The sequence below is a fragment of the Dromaius novaehollandiae genome, chromosome 7 (assembly GCF_036370855.1).
Source record: "Dromaius novaehollandiae isolate bDroNov1 chromosome 7, bDroNov1.hap1, whole genome shotgun sequence".
Lineage (NCBI taxonomy): Eukaryota > Metazoa > Chordata > Aves > Casuariiformes > Dromaiidae > Dromaius > Dromaius novaehollandiae.
In genome coordinates, this window is record NC_088104.1 from 36,822,729 (window position 1) to 36,845,208 (window position 22,480).

At 38.7% G+C, this 22,480-nt stretch overlaps 1 protein-coding gene across 1 annotated transcript in view; it reads right to left on the reverse strand.

Moving 5' to 3' along the window:
• LOC112986824 (origin recognition complex subunit 2) overlaps window positions 1-11,827 on the reverse strand; it is an 85,632-nt gene extending 73,805 nt beyond the window's left edge. The window contains exons 1-2 of the mRNA XM_064515202.1: window positions 11,750-11,827; window positions 11,125-11,168 (exon numbers count right to left, since the gene is read on the reverse strand). The gene's annotated coding sequence lies outside the window, so the exon portion shown is untranslated. The remainder of the gene's footprint in view (window positions 1-11,124; window positions 11,169-11,749) is intronic.
• Between the last annotated feature and the right edge of the window lie 10,653 nt (window positions 11,828-22,480).

The window sequence follows — 22,480 nt, forward strand, 5'->3', positions numbered from 1 at the left end:
ATGCTTCACAAAGCACATGCAGGCAGCCTTTTGAGAACAATTCAGATATAGAAAAGGTTTAGGAATACAGAGATTATTGGTGTGCAGACGGTGGACATGCACAGCATTGAGTAACCTTTGGAAAAGTATGGTTGATCAGATACCTACAAATCACACAGACAATTTGTGTCTGTGACTATTTATGCACGTGAAAAAATTGCTCTGAACAAAATACAAATCCAGACCTAACATCCTGGTGCCTGGAATTATGTGCAAGATTTGCACTTACAATAGTTCTAAAACAATTATTTCCAGTCATCAGAGAGCAGCAGGAGTTTCATAGGAAGAAGAAGGAGAAAAAAAAAAACCCAAAACTCATAGGCTGTTTGTCTTACCTGCCAGCTAGCCAATTGGTCTATTAGAAAGACTTCTGTAACTACATTTTAATGATTTTGTTTCCTGATCAGTTCCATCTGTTTCATTTGAATAATTAAAAACAAGAAATAAGATCCTAGCTTCAAACATGCTTATACAGTAATAAAAGAAGGAAAAGAGTAAGTGCTATAAATATCTTTTCATTTTTCATAGATGCAAGGCATATGCATAAACATACAGAACTGACTAATAGCAACAATAGGCATTTCAGAAAGCTACAAAGTCTGCACTCACGGAAACAAACATCACAATCTTACTAGTCTATTCAAAGTTAACACACATTACTAATGCAGAATGCTGCAGCATTTCACAGAATTAGCAATACTGGAATTTTGCATAAAGACAGAAGAAGCAGGAAAAATATTTTTGCCCATCAAAATCTACCTGTTGGAATGTGAATCTGAAATACCTCAAAACTTTCCAAAGCTGAAAATTCTTTAAATTGCAAGTAATATTTCCTAATTAAGATGAGAAAGCTGTTCACTTGAGATCTGTTCCTTCCTCTCTCCCAACTCTCAGAAGACCAAAAACATCAATACCAAAATAAGCTATCAGACACAGTCTCTGGAAGGTTACAGTCACGGGAATAGAGACAGGCAGTTGACTGTCACACCCACGCACATCTCCACCAACCAAATGTGGTAAAGTTCCTACAAAAAGTTTCAGTAAAATGACAAGCAGCAGTGCTAAAGAGGCTCTTTCCCAGCAGCTGGCAACAAACCCGCACGGCATCCTCACTGACCACCAGATCATTCTAAAGCTTTCTACAGCACTCTTGAAACCCTCATGCATTAAATGAAGTTAACATCCAGAGGCACCATCTCCAGTTAAGCTTCCCTGAACAACTCTATACTTCATTCTTCCTCTTCCCCCCTTCAAACATCCTTCACTCACATGAAGTCTGTGCTCCATCTTTAGCACACACCAATATCCACAAGACTGAGAAAACAGGGACAGAAGGGACAAACAAACAAAAAACAACCTTTGCACATCTGGTTAATTATACATTGCCCAATAAAGGCAAGTAGAGGAAAAAAAAAACCAAATAAACCAAAAAACATCTACTTCCTCATTGATCACAATCAGCACAATACTTGATTACTCAATTAGTATTGGTTACTGACCCCTAACCAGGTCTGGAATCCATCCACAGACCTTAACCCCATCTGGAATTTGTGCGCAACAAACGTGAAATTGCATAGTTGCACATTTCATTCTGCTGTAGCATCATGAGTTTTACTCAATTAAAGTATTGAAGTAGCTAGAAAAAGGGCAGAATTACAAATAAAGTTAACATATAAACTTTAATAGGGAATTTATTGGAGGATCTCCAACTGTTCTTCTAAAAATTCTGGAGTTTAAATTTGGGTTAACTTGGTGAATTAAAAACTAGATGTAAAACACTAACATTTTAGCTCCAGCCAAAGAGGGAAATTAGTGCAGTGTTTTTAGTTTTTCCACGTAAACTGTAAAAATTAACTGCTAAGAATTGTAGCAGAGCTGTAGTAAACTGAAAAGATTTAACCTTCACAAAGGGGAAAAGGGAAAAGCACTATCTGCCTCAAAGAGTCTAGTGCAGCGACTCCTACAACACAAGATACGTGCACATTATGCAGCCTCTGTGTGAATGAATTAAACACGTAAGTATCTCAAAAGTATTCTCTCTCTCCTGCTGGCTGAAGTGGCTGCAACAATCCAACGAAGTTTCATCTTTATAAGTATAAAGAATGACTGCACAAGTATTTTTACCATTGATGTAGATGCAGAAAAATAAGGTAGAGATTCTGTGACAGCAACAGTTACCGTCACTGGGACTACTGTACATCTTAAAGAGCTAGTATTCATATTCATGGTCCATTCAACATCTGCACATATACAAGTGCATCTCAATTCTCCAACTCCTTCTTTGGAGACACAGGGACAATAAGCCCAGGCTGGCTGCTGCACTGTTTACATTCCAGCAATCAGCTGGACAGCCTGGGCAAATATTCAGGGCAAATTATTTTAAAATTTTGTACATGCTGTCTCAAGTTCTAACACTGGTTATGGTGAGAAGATAAAGAAATTCTTGTTCTCTCCTTCTCCCATGAAAGGAACCCCTTCCCTCCTCCCCAAATAAAAACTTTTCTTATCCCACAGGATAATCAGAGGCTTCTAAGTCTTTCCTGGTGTTTAGTCACCTGGGTGAACACAAGGTTGAAGAGTCACAGCAGAGGAAATGAGCCTTGGCAGGTGTGCAGATCTAAACAGACAGAAAAGGTAGCAGCATGCTTCTAGCCATTCAGCTGATTGGGGAATCATGAAGTGCACATGACAGTTCCAATTTAATGGAAGGGTTGCTGTCACAGAAGATCCATGAAATGACACAGCACAGAAACATAGCTTATGAATGCTTACCTGGAATATGGAACTAACTTAAACTATTGCTTTTCTTCCTTTGTTGCAGTTACCCTCCACCCCAGGATGCCCATCTCTACTTGTATTTCCATAGGGAACAGTTGACTGTTTAAGAGATTTTCACCAAGTTCTTGCTACTCTAACATGTGAAGATTTGTGCTGCAATTTGTTTTGAGCAACATGAAGCCTGATAAAAACAGCATCTCATTCTGTGATCATCCCAAGAAATTACAACAAATATAGTGTAATAAATTCCAAAACTTTGTAGCATCAGTATCTGAAACTACAGTTACACAGATGAACATTAGCAAGAGCAAGTTACCATCACATTCTGTTTTGTCAGCTACACAATTATCAAATACAATGGACACACAATCAACGATCTAGAACCTTGCGACAGCCAGCAATTTTGCCCAAAACTTGATCTAGACCAAGAAAAACAAACAAAAAAGCAACTCAAAAAAAAAAATCCATGCTCATGAGGAACTAGCAATTTTTCCATTCCACATCTAAACTCCCCTTGCCCTCCTCTTGCTGTGTCTGTATTTAGCTCACATCTGTACACTGTTCCAGCTCAGTCAAACAGCATCTTAAAAAAGCAATGGAAAGTTTTCCACTATCATATACAGAGAAATACGAGCTTTTCCTAGGATAAATCCTTCATCAGCATGTCTTACATTTCTGTGTCAAAGGGCTCATTATTATTAACAAAATCCTCAACCTGAAATCACTTTTCATGTAATTTCATTGAAGTGAATGGACTTTTACCAACCATTTGTCTATCAATTGTGGTTATTAGTATTTTAAGAGTTTGAAAAAATACTCACGCACCCTTGCTATTATACTATTACTGTTCTACAAAGAAAGACAAGTGCTATCAGGACTAAACTCAAACCACAAACACACGCAGTAGTTTTGTCTGCTAAAGTTCAGTTTCACGTATGTTCAGCAAGGCAATATGGTTAGAACAGAAGCCTGGAGATTTAGAGTGAAGCCTTAATCCCACAGAAGTCAATTATAAGTCTACCACTGACTTCAGCAGTGCCAGAAGCATGAGGAATTTTCATCTGCAAAATTTGGGTAACAGATAACCACACCTATCAAGTGATTTGACATCTCTCATACGGTATATGCAAGCACATCAGATGCAAATCCTGTGCAATACTGTTAGTCTCCCTCTTTCCCTGAAAGAAACCCCACTGACAATAATACATCAGACAAAGCCTTCTTCACTACATTCATTTAGTGTGCAATTAAAAACTGTATGAAAAAAGAATGACTACTGAAAGCAAAAATATCATCTATTTAAAAACAGTTTATGGCTTATAGGCTCACCCTTGCACAGACTGTCTTCAAAGGGGTCACTTGTCATAGAAACCAGAATACAGCAAAGGTAAACCAAAAAAACAGGAGACATCAAAAAAGACGAAATAACCCCCCCAAACCACACAAATAATAATCTTTGTAGCAACTAATATTTGCATACATAATAGTGCCCAGTATGGTGCTCCCCACAGAATAAACAACAGTTCTACCCAGATGCTGCTCCTGTAATTACAACAGTTGATTGTGAGCACAACAAATACTTGAGAAATGAACATTCAGTAATTTTTCATATCTTTGCCTGCAGGAATAACCAGTTTTAAATTACCGTTTTCACACACACACACACCTCAGTTCCCAAGATTAGACCAAAGCTGTCCCAGAGATCAGAAATCCTTAACACCAATCTGAATTATATATACAGAACCTATGTCCAATGTTTGCATGCATTTATTGTCTTGCCTTCCCCAAAGTAAGCAGGAAGACAAAGAGGAAATCATCATGAACATATCTGTCCATGTAATGACTCATTAATCAAAAGATACCTGGTGGGTCTGCCAGTCTTAACATTATTTTAGTAAAGACATTGATACCTTTTCCAAGGCAAAATATACTTAAAGGTGCAACTTGACAACAGTTCAAGGATTCAAAACAAAACCGAGAAGCTGCTCTGCAAATTCAAATCCCACCACACCAGTATCTCAAAGTGAATTTTCATTCTTTGCTAAATATGAGAAAGTTTCTCTAAAGTACTTTGACAGCATGTACTAGGATGCCTGATGACTTGTTCGCTCCAGCCCCCTCTATAACTAAATTTATGTAAAAGCCTCCTACTTTCTAAAACACATCTCAGCTAGAAGGTCATAGACCTCCTATGTTCAGCATCGTGATGTTGCTAAGATAACGTCCAAAGCAGATGGTGGACTTACCACTATAGCTTTCATATGGGACACACAGCCATAGGATGTCAGATCCCCAACAAAGACAATGTTTAAAAACAACCCCCCCCCCAAAAAAAAAGAGACCCCCAAACCTAACAGTTTCTAGTTTATCTTTTTCACATGCAAAAAAATCTTTAAATTAAAAAAAAAGCTTAAGCTATTTCCAACACAAAATCTACTACACTTATGCCTATGTGTCTCCAAAATCTCATGCTTAGGATGTTCGGAAAGGTTGCTTGAATAAACTACTATAAGCTTCTTCAGGAATTCTTTTTTAACTAAGTTTTCTCCCTTGTGGCTCTCTTCCAAATCAGAACAAAGGTATGTATGCAGAGGGTCTGCTCTCCAGCCTTTCCTAACACTCAGAACATTCTTGAAATTAAAGGAGAGAGAAAGGAAAAAGCAGGAAATAAGATGAGGAAACAGATTTCAGAACTCCAGAAATAAGGTGTTTATCAACCCATTTGAAGAAAATGGAAATAAATGAAGCGAAGAAGGAAAAAAATATATATAGATAATCAGAAGAAGAGATGTAAACAAGCTGATTAAATAACATATAAACATGCTGTTGGATTAACTTAACCAGCACTTGTCAATTAACATATTCACTTGCTTTGTGATGTCTGATCAGCTCTTTTGCTGGTCACTTTACAAAAACTGAGATTTATTGAATAATCATCTGCACATTTTTCTGCAATGTGTTGCAACCAGTGATAGCATACAACACAGTGTGCTTTTCATTTTCTTTGGAAGCACAAATCTTCACCTTGATTAGTAAATTCAACTTGCTTATATTTTGAAGCTTTTTCTATTATGATGCCAGCTCTTGCACCAACTGTCAAAACTGCCTGGAAACAATTTTCAAAACATTGATGCCAATTGCACAATGCTGGGAAAGAAACATCGGAAGACGAAAACTAGAATTTTTATATAATCTAGGTGAAAACTAAAATTTTTATATAACCTATACATAATACAAGCTATGTTATAGAAAAGCACTGCAAATGCAGATAACGACAGGAGAGGAAGGCAGCTATCAAATGCCTGGAGTCTTCCTTGGTCAGATTTATACTTGTAGCCAAAGCTTACTAACAAGCAGACCAGCTCCAAAAATACACAAGAAAGGGAACCCCAAAACCATGAACACACAACACAGAGAAATCCAGATATAAATCATCTCAGCAACTAAAACTCTTTCAACCCATTACCTCCTCTGCTGAACAACTATGAAAACCTACAAGATCAATCCTGCAAACTTTCTCACAGTCCTTTTAGACAGATGTAGCATAATCCCCCTGCACCCAAATACGGGTCAAGGTAGGGTGGGAGGGGGGAGGAAGACCCTAAAAACAATCACATTCAAAGTTCAAAGTATAGGGAATGGAAATAAAGTTCTAAAAATAGTTCTAAATATAGAGAATGGAAATAAAACCCACAAATTCAACATTGACCAGTTTGAATCAGCAAACTAGTCATCTAGCCTGCACAAATGCTCATGTCAGACATTTCACTTAAATATAGTTCAGTGGAACAGTACTGTATATCTATGCAAAGAACTCACAAACCATATTGCAGACACCAATATGTAAGCCTAACCATTTCAGTTTACTGAAGAACCACAGTAAAATAATAATGTAGCAAGATTAGCTAAATTACTGATAACATACAAGAATAGATTTAGCATTTCTGGACTACAAAATTCACTGCTAGCAAAACACCTGCATAACACTATTGCACTTTATATTTTACAAGTTAAGTTCTTTCTCCTGTAGAAAGCCCTCAAAATACATAGAAAGAGTACCCAAATTTCTTGGAAAAGAGTTTTAACAGTTTTGGATTGCTCCAACGATCTCCATCAGGTCCTGTGCTGATCAGTATTATGCAGCCGAGGAATTTTAGATTTTGCAAGTAATGACATTTGGTACCTTAAAGAAGTAAGTTAAAAACAAAAAAAGCTCACCTTTTTGAAAGTCAGTCGTCTGAGATTTTATTTCTCTATCCTATTGGGATCTCTTTCCAAATGTCTCTGGTGCTCTAGTTTTCACTCAAAAGGAAGTTCATAAATTTGAACCGTAAAAACCATGCTGTTCTACAGAATCATACCAAGAGGTCAAGGCAGAGCTGACTTAGCATAGGTGGCAGCAGTGGCAAGCTGGACTACCCGCAGAAGGGAAAGTGTGTGTGTGTGTGGTGGGGGGGTGTAACTTAGCAGCTTGCTAAATTATCTTCATTTAGTGATACAAACACAAACTCAGAACACTCTCTTACTCTCAAAAAACTGTGCATTTAAGTGGGCACAAACTGAAATACAAGGAATTAATTTAAACATAAGAAAAACTTTTTTTTTTTTTTTTTTTTTTTTTTTTTACAGCAAGGGTGGTCAAATGCTGGAAAAGGTTGCCCAAAGATGCTGTGGCATCTCCATCTTTGGAGATATTCAAAACTCAACAGGACACAGTCCTGGGCATCCTGCTCTAGCTGACCCTGCTTTGAGCAGGGGTTCGGACTACACGATCCCCAGGGGTCCTTTCCTACCTCAACCATTCTGTGATTCGGATATTATTATTTCTCTACTTCTGCCAAAGAAGACAACAGAAAAGTTCAGGAAAAATAACAGATCATTCAGATAATACATCCCATCCTACAAATCTTTCTAAAAGTCATCATCACTATTTTATAGTTATCTCTATGGCTTACATGAAACATTTGAACACCTTCACAATTCAGAAGTTAATGTTTCTTTAAGCACAGTTCTGTATGAACTTTTATCTGCTACAAGCAAACAACTGCAAAGGAAACACCACAGAAAACAGCATTAAAGAAGCCAAGAAAAATTACTTCTTGTAACTACCCCATTTGTAAATGAGAACAACTGGCTGAAGTAGCAAGTCAGACTCTGCTATGGAAAGCAATTTCTGCTCAGATCGATTTCTCCCCAGAAGAGTCACAGGACTTGCTCTTAAATGATCACTCCTATGGCATAAGATACCCTCCACTAGGAATCAGCTGGGGAAGTCTTCACCTTCACTGCCTGATACTAGTTAATAAGTTAAAATAAGGGAACAGGCATAAAGATTTAAAATTATTCCTCCTGCCCAGACAAGTGTTTGATGGAACATATTAGCCTCATCTTTAAAGATTTTAAATTGGCATCAAACTGCTTGGGAAAGGGCCAAACAGTGCTGTCTCTCCTCATACAGAAAACAGGGAGTATCAAATGAAGTTCTCAGATAACAGGTTCAAAGCAGAACAGAGAACTTACACAACAGCTGAATTACGGTATTTGTCACCAAAAAAGATAGTAGATGCAAAACCCATAGAGGGACTCAAGAGTTTAAAAAAAATTAAGTATACTCACAGAAGGAAAGGCCATACAAAACGTCATTCCCACTCAGAGACAGGGAGAGCTTACTTAAGAAGTAACACTATACGCTTGCCTAGAAAACAGCATAAGAATAGAGCATCTGCTATCAGTCGCTGCCCATTTGGGGGAGGCAAGCAGGACTTGAAATGATGGTCCTGTCATACACCACGATCCCAAGGCTTTAGATTTAGAGATAGAATAGTGGGCTAGCCCAGTACAGCTGTTCCTGTGAAGAATGGTCTATCGGATATCAAAAACAGAAAGAAACTAAGATTACTGCTGCAGCACATCACTTCTACTAAACAGCTGAAACAGCAATTTGAGATTGTGATACCACCCATAAAATATTTAGCTCTATTACTGCCTGAGAAAATAATTTGCTTCCCCACCTTCCACAGCCTTTTTAAATATCCACAGAAACCACGGTGAACTAAAGAAAGATCTTTTCCATGCTTACTGTAATTACAACAGGATTGATCTCTTCATTCAAATAACAGGCTTCCAATGAAGTTCAAATAACCACTAACACAGTCTTAGAAAGTATCATGTAATTCCAGGAAAAAACGATGAAATATTTAGTTTTAAGTAGTTCACATATATATTAAGATATTAATCGAGCTCCCCTCACAAAAAAAAAAATTGTTGTCACCTCAAAATAGAGGATACTTTATTTCTCAAGTCACTGTCAGTCATGCAGCTCTCTCCTCCAGAAAACAGTCACGCAAAGCATATTACTAAACATAGATGAATGATAAGGAGAATGCTACTATGCACAGGCGAAGAAGAGCAGTAACAACTATGTATCCCACAACCTGTTAATCTAGGACACATATCAACACAAGTGTTGATAAACAATGGTTTTTTGAAAGCCATCAAGAAAATCCTGCCATCTTCCTCCTGCTTAGTAACATAAGTAGAAATTACAGCTAAACATAACTTGCAAGGCTGGGTACATGTAAACATACCCATATCCTAGAACATTTAATCTTTCCAGTAATTATCATCATCATTGAATAGCACAAAAAAGCCACTGAATAAACCATAAGAAGTACTGATTATTTGTATATGGAGTCTCAATGACTCTACTTTCCTAAAAGACATCCATTATATTCTGAAATAGGTGAAAATATCTTTCTGTGTTTTTCTGCTCTTTGTGCATATTACAGTAGTTTAGTCCAGAAAAATAAGTAACTGTGGTGAAGTTTGCATCTAAATAACAGGCCATATAGCAAGATTGTAAGCCCCCTTGAAATTATCCAGACTTACTCATTTGGTGAAGATGCAGCTTCAAAAGGCTTCCAATATCCCTAAAACATCACATCCTTCATATTTGCAGTCATTTATTTGGGAAAGGGAGAAAAAAAAAAAGCGCGGAGTTCACACTGAAGAGAAAAGTAACTTAGGAAGCAAAACATTAAGCTTTCGAACAGCAGAACAAACCTATCAACTATACACAGAGTTTTTATGTACTTAGGATGGGAAGGGGAACAGCTCCCCAGAACCTTGTTGAACTGTGAAATCAATAGCATGTTTGAAGATGAACAATTGTTAAGTATAATCCTCTGCTATAATTCTGTTTGATCACACTAGGTCCCACAAAGTCAAAATTATGTGATCACCACTGAATATTACTGACTGAAAATATAAACACGGAACTACAGCTTCATGCATAGATCATCAAGCCACACTTTGAAGTACCATGAAGAAAGAATCAAAATAAATAAATATCAGGACCTCATATTTTTCCTTCAAAAAAATGAAGACCAAGGTGTCTGGTATCCAACATGCTCATAGATCACTGAAAAAAAAAGTCCGAGGAAAATATCAATATTCCTTAACATCACTGGACTCTAAACAAGTACCCAATAACTTTCAGCCACAAGAAACAAAAAATATTTTACAGGTATCTGATATTTAACTCCCAGGTAGATATCAAATAAACAGGCCTACCCCACACTGTCCCCCACTCCACCCCACACAAACTATAATAAAGCCAACATGTGTCTTCTTTCACCCTGACACTGCATCCAGAGAGCAGAAGAGACTGCTCTGTATCTTGCAGATTCGATCTCACAGTGAAAAACATTCAATGCTGAAACCAGACAGAGGCAGCCTGGATTAAACAGATGGCTCTCTATTTAGAACAGTTTCGCTGTTAATAACATGATAATAGCATTCCTCCTGGAAGTCTTCTCATGCTGTCTGAACATACCCATAAAAAAACAAAATACAGAAACAGCTTTGCATCAGGATTTAAAAACGCATTAAAATCTGTTCCAGACTTCTGCCAGTATCATGCTATAAACCAGTATTTATTCTCACTCTGTAAAAACAACAAAAATGATCACCCCAGAGTTTGTATTTTGCTATAAGGAAACAACATTATGGTTGTTTCTACAATTAAGGAATGATTTAAGTCTTTGGTAAGTCACCAACTTAGCGGTTAAAATTTACCAGTTTCTTTCCAAATATAGGGGACTATATACTCAACCTTGAGGAGCACAACAAATAATTATTCAGATACTAATGCAATCAACGCTTCATAGTTATATATTCGCGGCATGCAAAATGCTAGTGAGCTCCCCAGAGACAGGCACTCAGTGGAACAAAGCAACAGTCTCACTAGAGAGGCAGTCCCCAAGAACTGCTGCCAGAACCCCAAGAAAATCCTGAACTTCCACTTACCTTCCAGAGCAGTTCCAGGATTTCAGGATGTCTCCCCCTGCTCCCTACGGAAACAAACAGCGGTGCCCTTTCAAGACCTACCCGCCGAAAAACAACAGCTTTCCCCTGACACCAGCCGGGCGCGTAGCAGCTCCCCTTTCCCCCGCAGCGTCTCCCCGGGGGGAGGCGAGCGGCCCGGCGCTCTGCCCCGCTCCGGGGCAGGGCCGGCCCGGGGGGACGCGCGGCCCGGCGGTTACATAAGCGGCGGCCGCGGGGCTGCTCCCCGCCGCCAGCCGAGCAGCCCCGCGCCCCTCGGCGGCGCCCGGGCAGCAGGCACCGAGCCGGTGCCCCCGCTCCGGCAAGCGGCGGCGAGAAGCCCGGGCCCGGCGGGGCCGCGGGGCACTGACGTGTGTAGGGCGCGGGGGGGGGGGGGGGTACCAACGGCTCGTGCCCCCGCACGCGCAGACCCTGCGGGCTTCCGTCCCCGCTCGCGCACCTGGCAACGGTCGGCAGGCAACCGTTGTGTGTGTGTTGGGGGTGGGGAGGGAATCCTTGCCACCGCCGACCCAGCCCTAGCCCCGCTCGCCACCGCCACCGACAACTCCGGTACCGACTGCTATTGCCACCGCCGCCACCGCCCCCTCACCCTCCTCTCCTCCGCTGCCACCTCCAGGCACTGCCAACCCCGCAGCTGAACAACGCACCCGCCCATTGGGCCGCTCCCGCCCCCAAGAAGCGCTGCGCTGATTGGCCGTTCCTTCGCCGTTCCCCCCCCCCCGCCTCCGCCGGGGTCGACGGTCCCGCTCCTGGTTCGCGACCCGTCTTATTAAACCGCGGCGGCGCCGGGAGTGCCGCCGGCAGGGAAGGCCGACGGAGAGAGGCCTCAGTCCTTTCGCCACGGCACTAGGAAGGAGCTCGAGGGGTGGAACGGGAGCTGCCCGGAACCTTCGTGGCGCGCTGTGCTTCCCGCAGAGGCCGTTCCGCACCCCGACTTCCGCTTCCGGGCGGCGGTTGTGTCCTGAAGGAGGGTGGCGGAGCGGGCAGGTAGCGGATGCTCCATGGGGGCGGCGGGCGGGCCTGGTGCCGGCAGGCGACACTGCCCGTCCGCTCGGGCGGGGGAGGGGTCCCCCACTGCTCGCTCGGCCCGTGCAGCCGCCGCGGCCCTCCCCGCCACCTGGGCAGCCCCCGCAGCGCGGCGGTACTGGTGTCGCTGCCAGTGGCGCCCTCGGCCCCGTTTCGCAGCTCCGCAGAGAGGCGTTAATGGCTTGTTTCTGCAGGCGGCGAGTGCCCGCCCGGTGCTGCAGTGCAGCTCGCTGGCTGTGGGCGTTAAAGCGTGTCTACGCGCGTGAAAACCGTTTCTTTTAGAGAGGCAGATACTGCTAGGAGAGAGGCCTCCGTTTTTTTTACGGCAGGGTGGAGACTGGGGCTTGATTCTGGGGTTTTTTTTTTTGGCTTTTTGGGTAATGACATACTGTGTTAGAGTTCTCGTTCATGTTTCTTGCTCTAAGAAAATCCTCTTTCCCTGCCCTTGTGGCTTGCTAAAGTTAAGACTTTAGAGGCTGTGTTCATAGCAACACTACGTTCCAGTTAGTTGTCTAAAAATTAGGAACGTTAAATCTGTTCTTTGCTATCAGATGTGTGTTAAAGTGGGAAATTCTGGATGGAAGAACTTTCAGGTGCATTGTTATTTTCTTCCAGCCCTTCCTTATCTCACTGGAAATGCCTCTGTTCATCTTCCCATCCACCTTGATCACTTTTTTTAATAAGGATCTTTATATTTTTTAGTATTCTTACAAGTGTATCTAAATAAAACATGAATTTCCCAGCCTTGTGAAACAACTAGTAAGGTGCATCGCCATCCTTACTGATTTATCCTACCTTTTTTTTTACCAAGTGTGTTTGACTTAAGTGGCAGCAACTTACAAAGGAGCTGAGGAGCCAACTCTTTAATATACACTTCTTTTTCCTCAGAGCTTGGTTATCATAGCTCTGCTCTTTTCAGTGAATTAAGTGGTCAGATGAGTTATGACTCTGGGGAAATAAGTATCTGTGGCTAGAATAATGAAAAAATGTTTGTTTAATCAAACCTTATGGGTTTGATTAATTATAAGTATCTTCTAATAAGTGTAATTTAAAGAGGTAATTTATCTAAATTAGAGCTTTTTCAAACTGATCTCAGAGCTTTTCGATGTACTCTGGAGAGCCTGAAAATGATGGGCCCTGGTGCTGCTGAAGTGCATTTACAGACATTGAAAAAAAATGTTTTTCCTAATGTTATTTAATGTAAGAAAACCTACATAGCTGCTTTATGAATGTAATGTTAGTGGTGACTTACAAGGCAATAACACTTGAATCTAAAATATGCCTGTTTAGATTATCAAATAGATTACTTCTACCCTGAAAATCAGCTAAGCTGTCATTTAAATCAGGGCTTGGAAATGCTTTCAGTATGACATCATTAACCTAATTTGCTATGAACAAGTTATTATTATTCCTAGTTTACCCCAAAGGCACGTGATGGTGTTTTGCGCATTTTTATGTTTCTTTAAAACTCATACACAAGCAAGAAAAACATAGCTGATGCCTCTCATGTAATAGAACCAATGCACCTAAAACGTTTAAATTAAATGCCTTCTCTTTCACAGTCATTAACTAATCAGTCTCTCTCCTCCTTGAAAATCAAATTTTAGAAAGAAGGAAGCATGTAATTCACTGTAAAGGTCAACAGACTTTTGCATTTCTAGATTCTGAAAAACGCACAGTAGCTATATTGTCCAATTGTTCTAAGTCAATAACATAGTAACGCTAACGAATTCTTATTCCAAGGTTTTAGCTGATCTCACCAGTTAGGGGCTTTTTTGTTGTTCAGTATTATAGGACCTGTGATAGACTACTTCTGCTAGCAGCACTGAAGACTGAAGACTCACTGTACTGAGCCACAAAACAGGTACCACTGCAGTAACAATAAATACTGCCCTGCGTTACTGACAGTATTTAATACTTTGTATGGGTAGCAAACTTCAGCATCTAAAATTTAAGTCAGTGATTTCTTGTTTATCTCCACAGTCAACAATCAGGATGTCAGTGAAAAGTTAACGTAGTTTCTGTGTAGCTTAGCTACGTAGCTCACTTTGGTCTTCCCTACTTCCTCTAGGCTAAGATTAAAATAAGTCTAGACAGTTCCCAGGCTTATCAAGTGGAACACTTAACCATTTTAACTAGTGTGCTTAAGGTCTGTACCACTTTTTTCTTTAATATGTTGCCTTTAATTAAATTAGGAATGTCTGTATTTGTATTTTCTTCTCTAAGTAGATCTGACCAAACTTTTATCACTAAAGAGATTGTGGCAAAAATATTAAAAATCCATGTGCTACTATCATGAGAAAATCTTCTAAGTGTTTAATATGGTTGGTTTAAAAAGCTAGTAGTTTTGCCTGTTTTTAGTATCTGTCATATGTGCATCTTTATATTGTAAATGATTTTAATAAACTACTGTTGGATAAGGATTTTAGTGTCTACCATAATGTCCTATTCCTTGATATTTACATCTGGATCTTCCTTGACTACATTTTCTTTCATTTGAAATTGAACTATGACCAGTTAGTGTATATTCAATTAAATTTTATTGAGTAATTTCAGATATTTAAAGAAGTTGTGATAAACTGTAGTACAACAGTAATCTTTGAATGTGAAGCTAGAGCATTAACTTTATAATATATTGATTTTGTATTCTAAGTAGTGAATTGTAGTTATGAAGTCCGTCTGCTATTTTTCAAGCCATGGGACTGTTTTTAAATTCTAATTATTCAAATAAGAATACTTTACTGGCTTAGTCTCAGGAAAAACTTGTAGTCCCGTTCCTTAACGGATATACTAAAAAAAAAAAGAAAAAAAAAGTCCAGTGTGGAATATATAAGCCATACTTCAGAAATGTTTATACAGTCTAATATGTCTTCAAAATCAGTCATCTGTGAAAAGGATTACAAAAACACTATGATACCAAACTTGCATGAACTATTATCTTAGTCTCCTGAGATGTTTGCTTCTCTGTGTTTAAACTGTACATGGATTCTTCACGTTCATGGGCAAAGTTTGTATTATATTCAGCTGTATATTTTGAAGTCCATAGCGACAGTCTTTATTAGCAAAAAAAATTGCATTGTTCTGTAAATAACATAATGCTATTAATTCTTTTGCAATTATTATCTGTTAAGGCAGCCACCTTTTGGCACATGATTACTGCTGATATTAAGTAAACCAAACATGTAGGACCTCAGACAAATTAGCTAATTGTTGTTAATGAGAAATAATTAATACAGTCTAGCACAGTTTGCCTTACTGTGCTTCATCACCAACTTCTGAAATGTAGCATGAAGTGTCCTACCTCTGTTTTCTGTTCTAAGGTACACGGTTCATACCGCAGAAGATGCTTCACATGCAATGTTACGGTTTTAGAATACTGCCTGTAACCTTCTCTGTTCTTTCTGTACAGGATATTGGTCTTTGCAGGTGTGTGAAAATAAGCTGATACTCTCTGAGAAATAAAAATTCTTTATCTTTTCTTGTAGGTATGGGGCATGGAAATGAACATGGCCACAGCCATGGACATGGCAAAATGGAACTCCCTGACTACAGGCAGTGGAAGATAGAGGGTACACCACTTGAACAAGTCCAGGAAAGGCTGGCTAGACGGGGTCTGAAGGATCCATGGGCTCGGTAAGTGCTTGAGCCTCAGAAACAATCTTGACAGTCTTGTAGCATCAGCCCAAACTTGTCACTGCAGAGGACTCTTTCTTTACTAAAAATTGGGAAAACGCATCTAGAATTTATATTAGGTTTTTGTTTACTTTTTTTGCATGGAAATGACTGCTGTTGCATTATCTTGACCAGCCTCTGCATTTTACAAGGCATCCTTGTACTTTGTGATGTTTTGTGATAGATACCGATCAGGCACAACGGCCACAGCCTCATTCCCCAAAACACTTAAGTAATGTCAGGTCTTGCATGTGAGAGTAAGTCTGTCTGTCTTCAGCAAAGGGACTGTGTGCTCAGATCTCACTGAAGTCAGTGAAAATTACACTGACGTTCTGAGTAGGAATAGGAGCATTCACACACAATGGAGGCCTTTCATTGAAATGAAGAAATGTACTAGTATATGATGTGGAATTCGATTCAACTCTGCATTTCTTTTTGCTAAGCAGTGAATGTAACATGGAAAATAGGGTGAACTAAGACATGGAAGATTAGGTTTTTACCTCTAAGTTGTCCTGTTCTAGAGTGAATACCTCCTTTCTTCCCCAGAGCAACTCCAGACTCTTTAGGCAGCTGTTAAAACAGGGCTTAACATACTTCCTCCCAGCATGAATTATGTAATACCTTGCTCAAGTACTCTTTAACCTTGGAGAATAAGCACATTAAATGTCTTGTGCTGTATTGTCCAATCCTTCTGTAAGAGAAAAGCTGCACCAGCAGCTATTCTAGGAGCTTTCACAGAAAAGGCTTCACCAGTTTGCTCTTGCTTCAAATCACTACAAGAATAGAAAAATGTAATCTGTTTAAAAAGTTATTGCTATGTTATATGCTATAGCCTGTGGACGGGTTTGGGATTGAAAGCACTTTTTTTCCTTCCTTTGAAACAGTTTAAGGCTGTAAACATAGAGCAAAACATATGGTTTTAATGATGCTAAGAGTCATTTGAGGTATGAGCCCTTAAGATTATCAGCTACCGCCAAACTTTCCTGGCACCTGTTTCAGATATTTGCCTCTCATTCTGTAGAACACAAGCAGCCTTAGACTTTTTTTTTTTCCTCCCTGTGCTCCAGATAAAATTAACCATCTTCAGCAAGCATTAGGCTTACTCCCAGAAAAAAATGGACACAGTGTAATATCATTAAGTGTAAATTAATCTATGACTTTTGGTGCATACACTTCCAAGTACATTGTTCAGAAAGTGCTGCAAAATAGCAGACTGGAAAAGAGCTTGTGTACTGTTTGTTCCCCCTCCTAAATGAAAAATTAATCTTTCCCTAGTGAAAGAAGGGAATTGAGCCAATTTCATGAGGAGCTGAAATTAGGAACAAAGTGCAACTCTTAAAGCATGAGATAATTCCTTCTAAGCTTTGCATAATGCAAATTTTATGTAAAGTAATATTTCAGTTCCATAGAAGGACAAGCTTTGAATACTGTCATCATGCCAATCTTCCTCTATAAAGGAGAAATTAAACTATCAAGTTACTTGTTTCAATAATCAGAAGGAAGACCACATTATAAATATCTTGCGCTAGAAATCTGGAAATAGTAACCCTCTTTAGGGCATCCTTCTTTAGTAATATAGTAAGTTCCTTCTAGCAGGGGATCAACTTTCCACCTTTGTAGCACCTGTACGTATTCCATACAGAATAAGCTGTGTGAAAGATGCTGTATTTGGAAACTTAAGCCTTATCAACAAGTATCCTATACTAGCAACCAGAAGATGCTCTTCTGTGCTAACATGCCTTCATCTTGAGTCACAGAAACCATCTGCACAAGAGGATTATTTGTGAACATACTAATCAGAACCTGACCCCCATGTTAAGATTGCATCTCCTGCTGGAATGATGGTTCTGATTTTATTGTTTCTCTGCAAATGTTTTTCCCTTTACTAAGGACTTCATGTGTAAGCACTTGTAGTCAGTTACAGCAGTGACTAACACTTCATTAATAAAGTAGGTGTAGCACAGTGACATAAGGCAGTGTCAGCTTTGTAAATCTTTTTAGTTAAACGTCCTCTTTTCAGCCTTTTAAAACCAGTTTTAGTAGGCTTTTTTGGCCCCACCTGACACTGTTAAGTAACCTATTGTAAGCCAGAACATGTCCAACAGTCAGAGTTTTCCATGGGTGGAAGAACTTTAAAGTTCAACTATGCGAAATACTGTCCAGCATAATGGCTAGCCTTTGTAGTTACGCTATTCCTTGCTTGTACTCACCTGTTGTGTTTTTCTCTCAAACAGAGTAACAACAGAACAGTTACATAACAAATTTGGGGTGGTGGTTTTGTTACCAGAAGATGCTGTTTGCAAGTGTTATTTGTAGTTAATGTGACATGCACATAAAGGGTTAGAGCTCCGATCATTCACCTGTGTCAACTCCTGTTATTTTAATGCTTGAATTATAGAAATGTTAGTCCTAAGGTATATCTGCTTGAAATCTCTCCAGCCTCCCCACCCCCTGCCCAAGATACTCCTGTTAATATTTAATCACAGTGGCTCCACTGATCTTGTTTTATTCTTTGGTTGTCTTTCTCCTAGTAATGAAGCCTGGAGGTTTATGGGTGGCTTTGCAAAACCTGTTACCTTCACAGAAGTCCTTACTAAGGGATTCAAGTGGGGATTTGCAGCTTTTGTCGTAGCTCTTGGCATTGAATATGTAATGTTTCCTCCGAAGAAGAATGGAGGTCATCACTGAAGATCAAGTATGAGAACTTAATTGTTCCTAAACTAAGATGTACAATAGCTTGCTGCTCATTCTATACCTATAATATACATATTAAAGTCTGTCTATCATAGGCAGAAGCATGTTTCTTTGACTTTATTATATGTTTGTGGAAGGATGAAAAAACTTACCCAGAGTGATTCCTAAATCCAAAGGTGACTTCAGACTAGAGGAAAAAAACCCAAGACATAAGTATGCTATCAGGGTTTCCTGTACCTCCCTTTAAACTACGGACAAAAGTCTCAGCAGTGCTCTTTCAAGCACTGCAATATGTTGAATCAGATTGTAAAAGTGTGTGTGTTTTTTTTTTTTTTAAGTACTATATTAAATACAGGTTTAAAACAGTAAGTTATTTGTTGGTAACTGGCAATGAACTGTTTGGCACTTCTTAAAAGTACAACTTCTTGAGACATGTGAGAGTGGATAATAGTAAAAAAAAAAAAACAAAAAAAAAAACAAAAAAAACCCAACCAACCAAACATTATGATAAAGCTTTAAAAAATAACCAAACTGCCTTAAAGTATATGAAAATGCTAAAGCTCACAATTAACCGTTTTAAAGTGTTTACTAATTTGGCAGACTCCATGCACCAAAATAATCTGCTCTCACTGTAATATCCAGAAATTAAAACTTCCATTGTTACCACATTACTAAGCAAAGTAGCATGTTTCATTCAGCAATAACTGTACCTCACCCTAATACAAATTCCAATATACTTGAATATATTTTTAACAAAAGGTGAAAAAGAGAGAGCAGTTGTTTTTCTTTACCCTGATATAGAATTTAACCACATTTGTAATAGAACAGAATTTTCATAGCTAGTAGAGAACTTTATAATTTCAGTTTTAAATTTCACATATTTCCTCAAATTACCTGCTTCTAGAGTGCCTTAAGAATGCCAACAGTGAAGAAAGTAGTAAAAAGGGGCCTATTGGCAATGTACATGCTCTCTAGTGCCATGAAGTAGAAGTAGCTGAACATCATAATGTAAATCTTTATGCCATTAGTAACATAAGCTCAGGAGGCTACCATATCTCAGTTTTCAATCCAGACGATAGGATAGCTGTGTAAACTGAAAAGCGAAATCAGACAAAAGAAAAGTAACCTTCCAATACCACTAGACAATTAGGTAGTGCACTTCCAGCGTGAAAGAACTGTAGAGCACCTTGAAGTCACTAATCACAGGTTTACAAAAAAACAGAAGCTCTTATCAAGAAATGGGTAAAATGCCAATATGTATATAGCGCACAATCTTTCAGTGAGGCTATAGCAGTTTTATTTTTAGAGCCAATAAATAACACTACTGAACAGTACAGCTGCACTCCTACAGAAGTCTGCATCTCTGCATGACATTCCTAAGGCATTGTTCATTGGACAAAACAACTGTTTTACTAAATTTATTTTCTTGCTTAATTCTTTCTCAGGTATCCCTATGCTTTTGCATCATTCCATGAAAAAAAACCCAAGAACATACTGTGTAAGGTCTGTTGCAACAATACATTTCCACATTGTCCCTTAGGCAGTCCTGCCCAGAATACACGTTTGCAAAGGCTGGTATTCACTGCTTGTTCTAACTGGGTCTAAGATTAAACTGCTTAAGAAAGCAGTAAGAAAGAATTTTAGGTGGCTGTTCAGAAGCACACAATTAACAGAGCTGGCATTACACATCATGTTAATGAATCTTGCACTTCAGATACATGCTGCTCACTTCTGCTCTTTGTAGTTATAATTTCGTGTCTACAACTTGTGTATGTGCAGGCTGATTGACTGGTTCCCTGCCCCCCACCCCTGCTGCAACTTTTCCAGAAGCATAAGCCTTAACATAACTTTGATCAACAGTTGCCATTTCATTTAGTTTCCTGTTGGAAACTTTGTTTTCATGTTATTCTATATGTATGCTCTTTTGTTATGTTTTTTGAAAATATCAAATGTTTCAGTGTATGCCACAGAGTATGCTTTAAAATGTTACAAGCCTGCAACTCCATTAACATCACAAAGTTCTGTTACAAATTAGTAAAGCTATATTTATTTACACTAGCTGAAGAGAGATTCATACATTATTTTCTTTTCAAACTTAGCAGATGAACACATGAAAAACTTACTGTAATCCTATTTTCAGCATACATAATATTGGTATGTTATTCAATTTGTTTGGACCAAAAGATGTAAAATATGCACACAGAAATGTAGCTTGGTTGATATATAACCTAGTGCATTCCTCAATTTTTTAAAACAGAATTCTGTTTATCCAGATTTTGTTTTGTTGGCAATTATGGTGTATGAAGTTAAGAATCAGTCAGTTGAAATCTTAGGCGTCTTCACTAATTTCAGCCAAAGTTTCCAGAAAACTTACAAGCAAGTCATCCCAATTTAATATATTTCTTCCATAAATTCATGTTCACGTGCTGCTGTGTACAGGGAAGATCGTAAGAATCAGCCTCATGAATGTTCTACATCAAAGTAGTATATTGGGCATATTCACTGTTAGTTAAAACTGGACTGGTTTAGGTGAAATTCATTAATTTATGGATTAAGAAGGTGCCATTCAGTGATTTAGTAGCCAGAAAGCATTTCAGCCACTGCCATCAATGGTTGCCTAAATTTATGATGAATTTACCCTGGCAATATTATGGAATATAAAAATGTGTCTCATTCATTTTCTAAAACAGATGTAGCATGTAATACTCCTTACACACAATACTCTTTTATATAAGAGATTTTTATTTCATATTTACTACAATAATACTAATCCTTCCTGGGAATAGAGTATTTCCTACATAATAGGGTAATAAGTACCAACCCTGGCTTCACTGTAACCATAGCAATGGATGTCCTAAAATTAAAGCAGCCTTCCTACCAGCACACATGAAATTATTTTACAGAGCAAAGAAAAGGGTCACAAACAGCAGGGGCCATCCGCAGGTAAAGAACATATATGATGGTAACAGCACAGTCAGGAAGCTCATTTTGTACGTAAGTTTTTAAAAACAGAACTGATGATGGTCATAGCTTTGTGAAGCACAGGTAGAAATCCTATCTGCATCAGTAGTCAGAGAGCTATTTCTGCTCATCTCAGGAGATATTTGTGATTTATTATTTTTGCTGACATCATTTGTAAAATTTTACGTCATTCAGCATAAACCTCCAAATTTGTATCATCCTCCAGAGTAGTCTTCTATGTGTTTTTTCTACATACTTCTCTATGTTTTCTACCCTCAGTTGTAGGCCAAACAGAAAATAACTGTAAGATAATCCTTTTATTGTTGTTCCTATGGAGAAGAAAAACTTTTGAAAAAAAGTTCTTTCCGTATTGTTAGTCTTTTTTTAAGTAAAGAACTCTGACACGTAACAAATGATATCAGCAACATGACTTAAACAGATGTACTGCACTCACCCTGATCATACAAGATCTGACTTTTAAATACATAGAATTTTAGGAGGCATAACTTCTTACAGATTTTTTTTGTTTTACTTAACTAGGAGAATCTACAAAACAAAATAGACCACAGCTGTTATGAAAGTAGACTGAGAGAAATACGTTCGAGGCAGAAATATAAATCCAAAGCTCTCTAAATAAAAACAAATAGGTCCATCTCTTCTCAATCACTTCTAATCCTACTAGAATGCTTTATGTTCTGCATTTATACTGCTTTGCAGTTCCAGGACATGAGAACCAATCAGAGAAGACAATGTAGTATTTCAACTTAGAAATGGAGGCGACAACAAAAACCCCAACACCCAAACCAAAAAACTTGTACACAGCTCATAAATATTGCTTAAAACTATGTGATAACAGCTTTATAAGCATATAAAAATTAAGAAAATGAAGGAAAAAGTGGAAAAACTAAACAAAATAGTAAATCCAATCATAAATGTTAAATTCATAAACCATTTATTCAACCATTTT